Source organism: Nuphar pumila, chromosome 2 (assembly GCF_984573655.1).
Source record: "Nuphar pumila chromosome 2, dmNupPumi1.hap1.1, whole genome shotgun sequence".
Taxonomy (NCBI): Eukaryota; Viridiplantae; Streptophyta; class Magnoliopsida; order Nymphaeales; family Nymphaeaceae; genus Nuphar; species Nuphar pumila.
Window position 1 is genome coordinate 68,838,705 of NC_143250.1, and position 16,451 is coordinate 68,855,155.

General features: G+C 37.7%; 1 non-coding gene across 1 annotated transcript; it reads left to right on the forward strand.

The window, feature by feature from the left end:
- The first annotated feature begins 2,633 nt into the window (after positions 1 to 2,633).
- Positions 2,634 to 2,751, forward strand: LOC149845690 (U5 spliceosomal RNA). The gene has a single exon (XR_016430689.1). It is a non-coding gene; the product is annotated as a U5 spliceosomal RNA (small nuclear RNA).
- The last annotated feature ends 13,700 nt before the right edge of the window (positions 2,752 to 16,451 follow it).

The following is a 16,451-nucleotide window of genomic DNA, read 5'->3' on the forward strand; positions in this document are numbered from 1 at the left end:
TGTTCTTTATTGTTTTAATCAGTAATTTAAGAGGTGAAAACCGGTTTGATTCAGTTATGATCGTGGATAAGATCTGCTCCTTTGAAGGTGTGTTGGATTGGTATGAGACTTTTCGTATTGAGATATTGGATCGGAAGATGATTTGAAGTTTGAATAAGACCTTGATGGGGAAAGATTTGGAAACTTGTTCAACACACGGACTGAAAATATTGACAATCACACAGTCTGATCATATAAGAATGAATCTGATCTATAGATTGGATCTTGTTGCATGATCTGTATAAGATGCTAAATTCAGTCTGGAGGTCCAACCAAACCTGATCCATTCACTACTTGGACTGAAAGGGCTCGGCGAGATCCGCCTCAGCCCAATAAGTCCTGGGCCCAGCTCAAACCCTACAAGAGTCTGGACTCTGGTTGTCTTTAGTGAGCGTGAGCCCAGGTCAGGCCTGTCAAGCCATAACAAGGCTTGGTCAAGCTAGGCTGGGGTGACCCGATGTCCATCAAAGAATTACAAGGATTATGTTCAGAAACACTTGATACGTTTATGGTAATTTTCGCTAAGCCTTGTTACATGCATCGTTACCCTGAGCATATTAGGCAAAACACTGTTTACAAAGTTGTGAAATATATAAAACAAAATCTGTTTGCACCAGACCCATTTTTTGATACCTGGTGCAAACAGTTCTATGCAATCTATACCCGAACCGACCAAAACCCAAATCCGATATGTACTTGAACCCATTTTATACACGACAGAAATTATTTTATACAATATGTACATGTTTAGACCTGACTGTTTTATTGCCTGGTGCAAACAGTTCTTCGCAATCTATACCCGAACCGACTTAAACCGAAACCAGGTATGTACTTTAATCCATTTTGTACCCATCAAATAATTTTATACAATATGTACTTGAACCCGAACCTGTTTTATGCCTGACCCAAATCCAAATCCAGTCCTAGACTGGCTGAAACCCGAACCCAATGCACAGTATTTATGATAGCTTTAATCACAATAAGGATTGATAGAAATATCATAGCACTAATCCAATAGGCTTCCTTTATGACAGCTGCATTACTAGCTTTAGAAAGTAAAAAAAGAAAAACTAACTGCATTCAATTATTGATTTTGATTAATTTCAAATATGAACCAACATTGACAATTTTTTTTGTTTAGAATGGACATTTTTTATTTTAAATTGATAAATTGGTTAGTTTTTGAATAATATTCTTGTTATCTTTAATTTTCTGCATACTTTATAATTGTAATCTTTAATATGCTTTACAAATTACAAGTGTTTATAAATTATAATGAGAGATGCTTCGGTGCTCCGGGAGTACCTACTCTACATACTAGCTAGAAATCAAATCATGATTGTAGGTTGTATCTTCTCAATTAAACCTTATGGATGTACTCAACATAGTTTATTTGATAGGAATAATTCGTTGGATCATGTTTTTTTGACATAAAAGTAGGATTTTTTATGTCATGAAATTTTGATACATTGTGAGCTATTGATTTTTAAAAGTCTTGAAAAACATACATATATGCTATAATCATATGATCCAAAACTTGTTTTCTACTAAATAATGCTTATAGATCATATCTATAGGGTCTGATCAACTAAAAAAAAAATTAATTTTGACAATCTAAAGCTTCTACTAGGTGGAAGTCGGTACTCCGGAGCACCGTATCATTGCTAAGTTATAATAAGGCTTTTTAATGTATAATCTTGTTTTTTTAAGAGAATGTAAAATCTTGTTATAATGAGTACCCTAACCAGTCTAGACTTGAACACATTAACCCCTACCGGTCTACAATACTCAGTCTTGAACCCAAACCCGAAACAAATGATGGCCAACCTGCTTTGTACTTGAACTGATTATTAACACATATGGGTCTATGATTTACCGCCATACTCAAACCTGGATCAAATTGGGTCATTGGGTCAAACTTTTATACCCAGTTAAAAAATGGGTCTACTTAAGACCAGGCCCATTTTCACCCCAACCTGCTAAGACCCATATGGGTCCACAATTTTCAGCCATACCCAGACTGGACCAAAATCAAGTTGGATCAGTTGCAGATCTATTTAGATCCAATTAAAATAGGTTGACAAGAACTTATCCAAACTAGACTGTTTACACCCCTAAGCTGAACTCTAATCCAGCCCTTGATTTTAGGATCTGGTCCAATAAATAATCGGTCTTGATATTCGTCTTGACCAACCATATTTTCAGATCATGCTGGATCCGTACGAGGATCTATGGCAGTATGTTCCAGTAGGGTCTAGTTCCGGGTCCAGGTCAAGGCAGCCATGTTCATGAACTTGGTCTAGTTCCTGTTCAGACCTACTTGCACCCCAGGTGCAGGACCTACCATAAGGCATCAAGCCCCTGGTCTGCTTACCATGTCCAAACATGCAGACCACGAACATATCAAACTAAAGACTGGGCTCTCCCAGTTTTAGGAGTAGACCAGGAAAGTGGAGCATCACCCGAACCATAGAAGCTCAGTTTCAAATGAGTATGAACGGGAGTTTAGTCCCATATCGGTCAGAAAGAGATTTCGGTGGCCCACTCTCTTCAATATAAAGGGGTCGGATGAAAGCTTATCAGATTACTTACACAGCCGCGTGGTGAGCACAAAGCGAACTATTCTTTCGCCTTTTACTAAAGAATACCGTGTTCTCGCCACTTAAAAGCGGCATACGCCTATTTTTCGAGGGCGTTTCCTTCCAAGGGAAAACCCTAACAATATCCTTAACTTAAAATCTTGGCAACTTGAACGGGTTTAGTCGTGGCCCAACTTCACTCGTGCCTCTTTCTCTTTGTTTTAAAGTCTTTGAACTTATTTAGAGATTTTTATAAATAAAAAATTCTGAACGCAATTCCATACTTTATATATTATATTTCTTAACTTTAAAATATGATTTCAAGAGAAATGAAAACGATAAACATTTTTTGTGTAATTTTCAAATTCTGACCTTTGGAATGTCAAAATTTTGAAAAAAATACTGAGAATCTGACAAAATATCTAGGTCTGTAAGGTCAGAATTTCCAAAAAGCAAGGTCAGAATTTAAAAAACTACAAAGGCATGTAAGGTCTATGTTTAGGTCCGTAAGGTCAGAATTTTAAAAAAATATATCAAAAAACGGACAAAATGTTTAGGTCTCTAAGGTCAGAATTTCAAAAAAACACCAAAAAATCTAACAAAATGTTTCTTTGTGGGTGGGTTTTGATTTCTCATTATTTAAATATTTACATTTATATACACCACAACAAAGTCGTGGATTAGCGACGACCACATTTCGTCGCTAACAGGCTTAGCGACGACTAGGCGACGGTATGCTTACGTCGCGATTTTTTCGACGCTAGCGACAGAATAAATTCGTCGCCCGGTCTGTCGCTACTTGCGACGGAATAACGAGCGATATATTTTGTCGCCAATCCACCGGTACTAAACGGCGACCACGGCTTGGCGACGGATTTACGTCCGTCGCTAGATTTATATGCATAGCGACGGATGGTTCCATTGCTAATCCATCGCAAACATGAAAAAAAACAAAAAAAATTATTTGAAAATTAAATACCGAGAACGGTACAATTTATATTTCCTGTACAATTTATATTTCCTGTAAATAAAAAATAAACCACACAAAAAATTCTATATAAAAGGAATCTACAACAATTAATCGTTTCACCTTAAAATTAACAAGTTCAATTAACTACAATTCAATAATTACATTTAAGAAACAAAAAAAAAATAGAACTTCAACACAGTTCTCTAATCATCGCCAAGATTTTGTGCGTCTTCTTCTTCATTGCCTTTATCTGTCCCTTCAGCTCCGCTACGCTGATTATCGCTAGCAACCTACACAAGAAAAGAACAGTCAGTATTAATAAACAAAATATAATGAAATAAATTACACACTATGTAACTTCGCCTGTGTATTACTGTTTAGTTATACACTGCCGGTCTCAAGCCCGGATAAAAGAGGAGGGTTGCGGTAGGCCTGTGACAGCCAGCATAAAAACTTAGTCATACCCTATGAAAATGAACCAATATGAGAATTTCGTTGGGGCGTTCCCTACTGAGCGACGCGCTGTACTCTCTAGGCCCGGAGGCAGTGATAAATGGGCAAGGGTTGCTAGGTCGTCGCCTAGAAGCGACGCGTCACACCGGCGCCCGGGTGTGGTGTCAAATAAGCAAGGGTTCTCTCACTTTGTTGGACGGGTGGGGGGTAAAGAAGTTAGTCCAAGACCATAAAATTAGGTTAGCCACTTGGAACATAGGGTCTTTAACTGGTAAGTTGGTAGAGTTAGTAGATGTTATGTGTAGGAGAAAGATTGATATTTTATGTCTACAAGAGACCAAATGGGTAGGTGAGAAAGCAAAAGTGATAGAACCTTGGGGATATAAGATTTGGTATACAGGAATAAATAGGAATAGGAATAGAGTAGGGATTGTTATGAGTAGTGAGTTTATAGATAATGTAGTTGAGGTCCGTAGGAAGGGTGATAGGATTTTGCTTATTAAATTAGTATTAGGTACGGATATTTTTAATATTATTAGTGTTTATGCACCTCAAGTAGGTTTAGATTATTCCATTAAGCATCAATTTTGGGAAGATTTAGATGGAGTAGTACAAGGGATATCTTATGGAGAAAAGCTTTTCATTGGCGGTGACCTTAATGGACATGTAGGCATTAGTAGGGATGGATTTGAGAGTATCCATGAAGGCTATGGTATAGGAGAAAAAAATGAAAGTGGAGAAAGGATTTTAGATTTTGGTTTGTCCTATGATATGATCTTAGCAAACACTTGGTTTAGGAAGAGGGAGTCTCACCTAGTAACATTTAAAAGTGGGGTTAATACGAGTCAGATAGATTTTTTTCTACTTAGAAAGAGAGATAGGGGTTGTTGCATCGATTGTAAGGTTATACCGGGAGAAAGTGTAGCTACACAACATAGAGTCTTAATTTTAGATCTTAGAATTAGACAATGCCGCAAAAGGGATAGACATAGGATAAATCCTAGAATTAAGTGGTGGGCACTGAAAGGAGCTAAACAAGGAATGTTTGTAGAACAGGTAGTTAAGGAAGCTGATTGGTGTCTCGAGGAGGATTCATAATCAATGTGGAATACGATAGAGGGTGGCATGAGAAATGTGGCTAAGGAGGTATTGGGTGAGTCTAAAGGCGGTGCACCACTAGGTAAGGATACATCATGGTGGAACGAGGATGTCAAATTAGCTATTAAGGTTAAAAGAGAGTGTTATAGAAATCTAAGTAGGAGTCGTGATAATGAGAATTTGGAGAAGTATATGATAGCAAAGAAAGAAGCTAAAAAAGTAGTTCGAAACGCAAGGGCTAAGGTATATAAGGAGGTTTATGACAAGTTGGATACCAAAGAAGGCGAGAAAGATATTTATAGGCTTGCAAAGATGAGAGATAGGAAATCGAGAGATTTGGGTATGGTTAGATGTATCAAAAATGAAACGCAAAGGGTTTTAATCAAAGATGAGGAGATTAAAGAGAGATGGAAAGATTATTTTGATAAGCTATTTAATGAAAGTCATGCTCAAGATCTTGGAGACTTCTCCATTCCTTTTCATGAGATAAATCGTGACTTCATGCGCAAGATTCAAAAGAAAGAAATTGCAGAGGCTTTAAAGAAAATGAAATCAAGAAGGGCAGTTGGTCCAGATGGTATACCTATCGAGGCTTGGAAATGCTTGGGAGAGAAAGGTTTAGAATGGTTGACAAATCTTTTAAACAAGATTTAGCGGACAAATAAGATGCCTAATGAGTGGAGGAAGAGTACTTTGATGCCTCTATATAAGAATAAAGGTGATATACAAGATTGCACAAACTATCGTGGTATAAAACTCATGAGTCATACTATGAAACTTTGGGAGAGGGTGATTGAGTCTAGGTTGAGAAAGGTTGTCATGATATCAAAGAATCAATTTGGTTTTATGCCTGAAAGATCAACTATGGAAGCTATACATCTTCTTAGACAACTTATTGAAAGATATAGAGAGAGGAACAAAGATTTGCATATGGTTTTTATTGATTTAGAGAAGGCATACGATAGAGTACCTAGGGACGTTCTCTGGTGGACAATGATGAAGAAAGGTGTTTCTCTCAAGTACATCAGTATAATTAAAGATATGTATGAAGGAGTAGTAACCAATGTCCGCACTTGTGGAGGGGTGACAACCAATTTTCCGATAACGGTTGGGTTACATCAAGGATCTGCTTTAAGACCTTTCCTATTTGCGATAGTGATGGATGAGCTTACGAGATCAATTCAAGAAAATGTACTGTGGTGTATGCTGTTTGTTGATGATATTGTTTTGATTGATGAGTCTAGAGCTGGGGTTAATGCTAAGTTAGAATTATGGAGACAAACATTGAAAGTTAGAGGTTTTTAGTTGAGTAAGAGTAAGACTGAATATATGGAATGTCGGTTTAGTAAGCAACGAAGTAATGATGGGAGAGTAGTAAAGCTTGGTGAGCAAGAAATACCGGTGAATGATTATTTCAAATATTTGGGATCCATCATTCAAAAGTATGGAGAAATTGATGCAGATGTAAATCATAGGATAAAGGTTGGGTGGATGAAATGGAAAAGTGCAACTGGAGTGTTGTGCGATCGTAGAATGCCATTGCAGTTGAAGGGAAAGTTTTATAGGACGACTATTAGACCCGCTTTACTATATGGTACAGAATGTTGGGCTGCTAAGAGACATCATATTCAAAAAATGAGTGTAGCTGAGATGCGGATGCTTAGATGGATGTGTGGAAATACAATAAAAGATAAAATTCGGAACGAGGAGATACGTAAGAAGGTAGGCGTTTCACCCATTGAAAATAAGATGCGAGAGAATCGTTTACGGTGGTTTGGACATATTCGGCGAAGGCCTAATGATGCTCCCGTTAGAAGGTTGGAGAAATGGGAAAATATATTAGTTAAAAGAGGTCGGGGTAGGCCTAGGAAGACTTGGATGGAGATGATAGGAAAGGATATGAATGCTTTGAACCTCACCGAGGACATGGCATTGGATAGAAATGATTGGAGGAAAAGGATACATGTGGAAGACCCAAAATGAATTTCTTTATTGGTTCATATCGCCGACCCCAATTGTTTTGGGATGAAGGCATAATTGTTGTTGTTGTTGTTGTATGTGATTCTATCATGTGCTCATATGTGTTCTAAGGCAATAAAAAAACTTTATATGTGATTCTATCATGCTCATATGTGCTCTAAGGCAGGCAAAAAACTATATATATGATTCGATCATGCTCATATGTGTGCTATGGCAGTCAAAAAATTGAATATGTGATTATAACATGCTCACATGTGTTCCAAGGCAGACAGAAAAACTCTATATGTGATTCTATCATACTCATATGTGCTCTAAGGCAGGCAAAGCAAAAAACTTTATATGTGAATATATCATGAATGATATATTTTCTAAGGCAGTAAAAAAATTCTATATGTGATTTTGGCATGCTCATATGTGTTCTCAGGCAGTAAAAAAACTGAATATGTGATTATAACATGCTTATATGTGTTCGCAGGCAGTCAAAAAACTGAATATGTGATTATAGCATGCTCATATGTGCTCTAAGGCAGGCAAAAAGCTTTATATGTGATTATAGCATGCTCATATGTGCTCTAAGGCAGGCAAAAAACTCTACATGTGTTTCTATCATGCTCATATGTGATCTAAGGCAGTCAAAAAAACGTTATATGTGATTCTATCATGCTTATATATGCTCTAAGGCAGGCAAAAAACTTTATATGTGATTATAGCATGCTCATATGTGCTCTAAGGCAGGCAAAAAACTCTATATGTGATTCTATCATGCTCATATGTGTTCTAAGGCAGACAAAAAGTTATATATGTGATTCGATTATGCTCATATGTGTTCTAAGGCAGACAGACAAAAAACTAAATATGTGATTATACCTGAGAGGGACCTGCAATCGAAGATCCCCTGTTCAACACAAGATTGTTGATCTCATCTCGGAGAAAGGGGGAGACGATGTCATGGAAGTAGTCATTCATTGTGTCCTTAATGATCTGGCGTACATCATCACCAGAAAAAATATGCTGCTGCTTGGAGCTTATGTCGACGGAAGAAGTCGGTGTGTCGTAACTGGAAGAAGCAATAACTGGTGAAGTGTTCAGATTACTCCCAAACCCGAACACGCGACCCTTTTTGGGTTCACCTGCTGCAGTCACCCATGCTGCAGGATCAAATGATGGATGTTGAGTAGCGTCATTGCCATATCGCTCTACCATCTGTTACTCATATGCCTCCTACAAAATAATGTTCAAAGTATGTATTAATAATTAATGATAACATTATGATAACTTGCATATTGCAATGATTATTAATAGAATAAATACATACTGTTGTCGTTCTCACCTTCTCTGATATGAAGACTCCCGTGGTCTTCTGTTTATATGTTTCAACAAACACATCCTTATATGGTACATTGCCTCCTTTTTCTGTTTCCTGCGAAGTTAAAGGACAAAAGATTTAGTTCACAAGTTTGCAACAATACTTATAAAATTAATATGATATATTGATGAGTTACCATTTTCTTCAGGTGGCTACCAAATGTCTTAGATCCACCTGTGTGTAGATGGGCTTCGAGCATTTTCGCTTGATTTTGTGCAGCCTTCGCAGAGCAATTTCGAAATGCATCTCCCGCCCACTTATCGCACATTTCATCCCAATAATCTCTCCTAATAGTAATAGGGCTATGGCCCTTCCACTGTAGTGGACCATCTATTACGCCCGATGCTTTTTTTGCTGCAGTCTTCATAGTGTGCAACATGTCTGCAAATCGATTGACAGTGACCTTCTGCCACACCTTCCTTGCATCATTTTCTTCTACCGTAGTTGAGAAGCGATTCGAAGCTTACAAATATTTTCAGAAAGTTAGTAGACATTACTTAAATAAATTAAATATAAAACACATTAACTATGAGAAACAACTGTATACCATGAATGAGGACCACAATCTGTCTAACACCTCCTTTGGGTACTCTTTTTATTGAGCCACCGGTCCTGGTAGATGTTGAAGAAGTGAATTCCTAATCTCCCGTACTACTTGTGGCTCAAACCTCGTGCTGCACATGAATTGGTACACAGTAAATATCAATATAAAATATTTATAAGATATGCAATAATTGAAAATGAAATACTTACGGTCGATTATCGATATACACTATTCGAATGAGTCTTCTTGTGGCAGACTGAGAAGACTCTGCTTCCTGTGTTGGCTCATGACTTGTTTGATCAACTGGTGTAGGTGGGTCGTGTACAAGCAAAACATCATCTGTAAAAAAATACGTTAGACTTTCTCAGAATACGCATTTGAACTAATCAAGCATCTAATTAGTTAAATGATATACCTATCACAGAAGCCCATGAAGATGAAGGTTGGGCCTAGCTACTACTGAATGAGCGACCACTGTAACCTCCACGAACCATATTCTAACAAATAACATATGTCATACAATACATTCAAGTCATTCACATCAAGTATTATAATACATTCAAGTCATTCACATCAAGTATTACAATAATTCAAATCATTCGCATCAAGTATTGCAATACATTCAAATGATTCACATTAAGTATTATAATACATTCAAATCATTCATATCAGGTACTGCAATGCATTCAAGTCATTCACATTAAGCATTGCAATGTATTCAAATCATTTACATCAAGTATTACAATGCATTCAAATAATTCAAATCATTCACATCAAGTATTGCAATAATTCAAATCATTCGTTGCATAAATTACAATACATTCAAATAATTTAAATCATTCACATCAAGTATTGCAATGCATTCGAATCATTCGTATCAAGTATTACAATACATTCAAATAATTCAAATCATTCACATCAAGTATTACAATGCATTCAAATAATTCGTATCAAGTATTACAATACATTCAAATAAATTTTTTAATCATTCACATCAAGTATTGCAATACAACTCATTCATTCGCATCAAGTATTACAATACATTCAAATAATTCAAATCATTCACATCAAGTATTGCAATGCATTTAAATAGAGGTTTGTATTACAAGATTTGCTCACTAGCTTGAGAATTCTTCCTCGTTACTTGTTTGACTTTCTTCTTCTTTTTTTTCTTCTTTTTCTTCTTTTTCTTCTTCTTCATTGTTTGCCCATCCACTTGGTACATCATTTGGATCACATTCCTCTACGAATGTTTCATCGGCCAATAAAGATATGACATGCATATCATGCGCAACATCGTGACCATAAGCGAAGTCATAGACATCATCTGATTGATAGTAATCACTGTCTTCAGCTAACTCATCTTCCTGTAACTGATCATACTCTGGATATAGTTTGAACTTCACCTTTCAAACTGCCCACCATTCATTTCTAATTGACTTTTTTATACTCGGATATGAAGTATAATAAACTTGTTGATCTTGCGAGGCTAATATGAATGGTTCATATGTTCCAAACCTGGATTTATGATTCACCTCCACAATGCTTAAAGCTTTGTCGAGTCTTGTTGCAGTTGGATCAAACCAATGACACTTGAATAAAGTTACCCTGTTATTTATGCCTAAGTAAGTCAACTCCATTGTTTTCTCTATAACACCGTAGTAATCATGTTCATTTTCACTGCAGTTGCTACCCTTGACACACACGCCACTATTCATCGTTGATTTGTTTATACCGTAATCTTTTGTATGGAATCGATAACCATTTACGATGTACCCGTTGTAGCATTGCACAACTTTGGTCGGACCATTTTCTAAATCACATATTTCTTGATCTTTAACATCATCATGGCAGACCTACGCACAAACATAAACAATGATTGTGATCACGATCAATTAAGTAACTTAGTGTTGTTTATAAGTACAAAATTTATGTTAGCTTCTTTACCAACTGTTTCAACCACTCCACAAACTTAGTTTCACGTTCTTTTTGTACTTCTGCATCAGTGAGATGTGAAACTTCTCTTTGCAACTCCAGATCAAATCGTCTGCAAACCACAAATACTTATATTACCGAGCCATGTATCCACATATAAAACATAAAATGATTTATAATTGTGTTGCGTCTACATATACTTACTCGATGTATGGGTCGATCACTGAGCAATTAAAAAGAATATAGATGTGTGTTGCATCTTGCTCTCGATCTGTCAAGAGTCTTGATCGGCAACTACCAAATGCATGTCCAAGTGGTTAAAATATCGACAGCTTGTCAGCTACAGTTACTTGTTCTTTATCATCGTTACGGGGCAGGCATGTGTAACGTGTTGGAATATGAGGTTCGAAGCACATAGATGAGAAATTTGAAATCTCGTCTAAAGTGTACGCCTTACAAATAGAGCCTTCTACTCTTGCTTTATTACGAACCTTTTTTTTTGAGGTCGAACATGCATCTGACAAAAATATATATTTCAAATTTTAAATATCTGTCATTAAAGAGACAAATATAAAAAAACATATACCTTTCAAATGGGTACATCCATCGATATTGCACAGGGCCACCAACCCTTAGTTCATATGGCAGATGTATGATCAAATGTTTCATAACATCGAAAAATGCTGGCAGAAATATCTTTTCTAGCAGACAAACTGTGGTGATGACAGAGTCCTGGAGATTCTTTACATCTGATACTACGACCTCCGATGTGCAAAATGTTCTGAAAAATCCGCTCAACTCAAACAGTACCCCCCATATAGGTTTGTCTAACATATCATGGAATGCTAGGGGTATCAATCGTTGCATAAAGATATGGCAATCATGGCTCTTCAACCCATATAACTGTCTATCGTCAATCTTCACTGCTCGAGCAATGTTAGAGACATATCCATATGGAAATCTCAATTGTCTCAACCATTGACATATATTTTTTATTTGATCAGGTCTGAGCATGTACTTTGCCTTTGGTTTCAGTACTTTGCCATTATACTCTTTGAGTTTCAATTCTGGTCTTTTACATATTAATTTTAAATCCATACGGGCCTTCGGATTATCCTTCATTTTTCCTTTAACATTCATTACTGTATTGAACACATTATCAAACACATTTTTCTCCACATGCAACACATCCAAATTATATCGTATCAATGGGGTCAGCCAATACGGTAGTTCCCAAAAAATAGATTTCTTCGTCCAATTGTGATCCTTCCCAAATCCACGAAAGGGTGTAGGACTGCGGGCATCTGTTAATACATCTGAAAAGTATCGCAATCTTCTTAGAATCTCTATGCCAGACAATCTTGAGGATGTACCTTCCATTTCAGTTGTGTCTGCTTTAAACGCATTCTTTTGTCGTCGAAACGAATGGTCGCTGGGTAGAAATCGATGATGACACTCAAACCAGCAAGGCTTCCTTCCATGCCTCAATCTAAAAGCTTTGAAATCCTCTATGCAGTACGGATATGCCAACCTCCCATGTGTGCTCCAACCAGATAGCATACCATATGAAAGAAATTCACTGATTGTCCATAAAACAACGGCCTTCATGTTGAAATTTTGTTTTTGGTGGGCATCATGCGTGATAACACTGTCATCCCACAGTACTTTTAGTTCATCAATCAATGGTCTTAAATATACATCAAGATTTTGGCCAAGTGAGGTCGGACCAGGGATTAACAGAGACAAGAAAAGATTTGAACGTTTCATACACAAGCTTGGTGGAAGGTTGTATGGAGTTACAAATATTGGCCAGCATGAGTATGAAGTTGATTTACCCCCAAATGGATTAAATCCATCTGTACATAGATTGAGTTTAACATTTCGCACTTCCATTGCGAAGTTCTGATGAGTACGATCAAAGTGCTTTCAAGCTTCAGCGTCAATAGGATGCGTGATCTTGTTTTCATCGTGTTAAACTTTATTTTCATGCCATCTCATGTGTTTAGTTGTCCTTGAAGACATATACAATCGCTGCAATCTAGGAGTGATAGGAAAGTAGGAGAGCGGCTTGTATGAAACTTCCTTTGATCTCGTGCTACCATTGCCTCTTGTCTTTGACTTTAACCGAGGATGCCCACATGACGGACATGATATGTTGTTTTCCTGCTCCTTGAAATACAACATGCAGTGATTTGGAGAAGCATCAATCTTTTTGTAACATATACCAAGAGCGTTGACCATAACTTTCACACGATAGAAATTTTGTGGCAATTTCTCATCTTTGGGCAACATACTCTTCACAATCATGCACAAACGGTCAAAACATGATTGACTCAAATTATACTCGGATTTCAAATTCATTAGTTGAAGAACTGCAGACAAGATAGTGTGACTCTCGCAACCATTTCAAAGTGGCTCATCAGCATCTCTAAGTAAATCATAAAATCTACTAGCTGCATCGTTTGGTGATTCTTCATCTACGACAGTTCTTACATCACTAGAACTCATAGCAGAACCCAGTTCTGTTCCTGCAGCATCAAATATCAAATCCGTATATGAATTATCGTGCACCACATTCACCCGTGCATCAAAATCGTTTCTAAATTCTTCTCCATGAAACGTCCAATTCTGATAATCACTCACAAAACCCTTCCTGTATAGGTGATGTCTAACGCTATGAGGTTCTACAAATAGATTATTCTTACAAATCTTGCAGGGACACCTAATCTGACCTGTGGGATCCACTGTACTGACACTTGCCGTTGCAAATTCTATAAAACTGTCAACACCATCCATATATTCATGCGATAACTCATTGTCCACTATCCTACGGTACATCCATTCACGGTTTGCAGTATATTTCTTATGATGTTACGAATAATAGCCTAACGAATTAAAAGAGAACAATCAGAATGCTACGATGAAGAAAATATCAAATTTATCATGCAATATATGATATCATGCAATAACAAGAATTTTGATGCATGCATTGATAACTTAATATTTTCATGTGCAAACTATTAATGACACGATACAATCATTTGAAACATGCATTCATTATACAATTTCACATGGAAGTCATAATCAAATTGAAAGTAACTACATGCAAGCATTAATACAATTACATCAAACATTACAATACATCGTAATCATTCATATCAAACAAATGACAAACATGTACCTGCAACAAACACACTTCAATATCTCACTAACTACTACCATGCTTATCATGGACTCCGTACTCTAAAAATAAGAACACTTCAATATTCATACATTAAAATCATGCTCAGCATGATCTCCGAACTACAACAAAGTAACCCTAAATATCAACCACTAAGTGAGTGTGTGAACAATAAAGTGTTACATCTAATAATTTAAATAACATGTGATACACTTGCATCACTTACTTATCACAAGTATTTACCCGATTTGCATTATTTTTGTCACTTACTTACCACAAGTGGCTGAGCACGAGCTGATTCCGTTGAAAAATCTGCAAAAAAAAACACAGTTTTAAAATGAAGTCACCATAAAAAAAAAGAGGTTGTTCCGGCAAGGGGTCGACTCCCCTGCTGTTCCAGCAGGGGGTCGACCCCCTTACGGAACATAGGGGGCTACCTGACCCCCTGTTCGGGTAGGGGGTCGACCCCCAGCCTTTCCGCCAGTGAGTCGACCCCGTGCCGGAACAGCAGGGGGTCGCCCCCCTGCCTGATCAGGCAAATGGTCGACCCCCTGCCTGTTCCGGTAGGGGGTTAACCCCCTGCCGAGGTCGACCCCCTACCTGTTCCGGCAGGGGGTTAACTCCCTGTCGGGGTCGACCTCCTGCCGAAAAGGCAGGGGTTAAACCCCCTGCCAGAACAGCAGGGGGTTGCCCCTCTGCCTGAAAACGCGGGGGGGGGGGGGGGGGGGGGCCTTCCTTTACCTATCTCCGAGGGTTGGGACCAGTGGACAGTGGGACCAGCAAACAACGAGAATGGGACCGGCGAACGGCGGGAGCAACAAAAGAAGAAAAGGAAAAGCTGTCTGGGATTAGGGTTATTCGAAAATTAGCGACGGATTAATTCCGTCGCTAAGCCAACGTAAATCAAATTTACAGAACGAGCGACAGACTATATTCCGGCGCCACGTCTGTCGCTAAGTAGCGACGGACTAGATTCGGTTGCCAACTTCGTCGGTAAATGGTGCGACTGTAACGGCAAAACATTACGTCGCAAAATTCGTTGCTAAGTAGCGACGGACTGGGCGACGGACTATATTCCGTCGCTCTTTTCATAAACTTCATTAATTATAGCGACGGATGTTTGTCGCTTGTTAATCCGTCGCTAACTAGTGACGAAAAGATTCTGTCACTAACGTCCGTCGCTAACAACATATTTTCTTATAGTGATATATACTTTTTTATGTTTTATGTTTTTAAAATTTAAAACATAGCGTAGTGGGGTGAGGCCTTGGGCATTAGACAGGCAGCCAAGATCGGGTGTGAGCATCCTTAGCCTAGCTGATGGGGGTCCTTAGCCTCAGAGTTTTATGCTACCAGCACGATGACCATAGGCATGGCAGGTTTAACCGGTGCGACCTGGTCATTGTGTTCTGTTATAAATAAATAAATAAACAAAATATTTCATTCTGGTTTTAGATTTGGGTTAAGTTGGGTCATGAAAATGGAATCTCAAACCTGATTTACAATATTTACAAATTGCAAATCTTTTTTCTTTTTTTCATAAAAAAATAATCACGTCAAGTGAGTTGAGGTAAAATATCTAATAAATCCAATGCTTGAACCCAAAAATACTCATGCCAAAAACCCAACTCACTTGAGTCAAGTTCATGTCAGCATTTTCTACACCCATGTGTATATCTAGGTTCAGGTCAAATCCGATAACTGAAAAAAAGACTAAACCCATTGACAACTCCAGATGAGATAGAACCACTGATAAAGGTTTAGAACGTCAAAATTGAAGGAACAAGATTACCAAGTCAACAAGGGGATTGAGATTGGTTTGTAAACGACCTGCATCAAAGGAGGTTTTAACTCACGCTTGTGTTTCAGTGAGTAATCTGTCCTTCAATTTATAGAAGAGGGTTGTTGGGAGTTTACCTCCCTCTAGGTAGTCGTTTATTCCAGCAACTGTTACGTTGTTTCACCTGGAGCTTATCCATAATTAGGAGATCATTCTAGATAAGGCCCTGATCCAAGGGAGTTTCATCTGTTAAAACAAAGAGTGGGCCCTCCTCTCTCTTTAACGGGTGAAAGTTCTCCATGAAACATGGTCACGGTTATCAACATCTCTCACTTGGCCATGTGAAACAAAAACTAGATGCAAGATTTGGCCTCCCACTATTTGAGTATTTTTCTTGCATCAATATCCTGGAATGAGTTATATATTTGAGTTTCTCATCCAGACATATGTCTATATTAGACATATCTTAATCCCATGCACGATACATGTTTTGAAAACATTTCCTCTGATATATCCTTTATTAAAG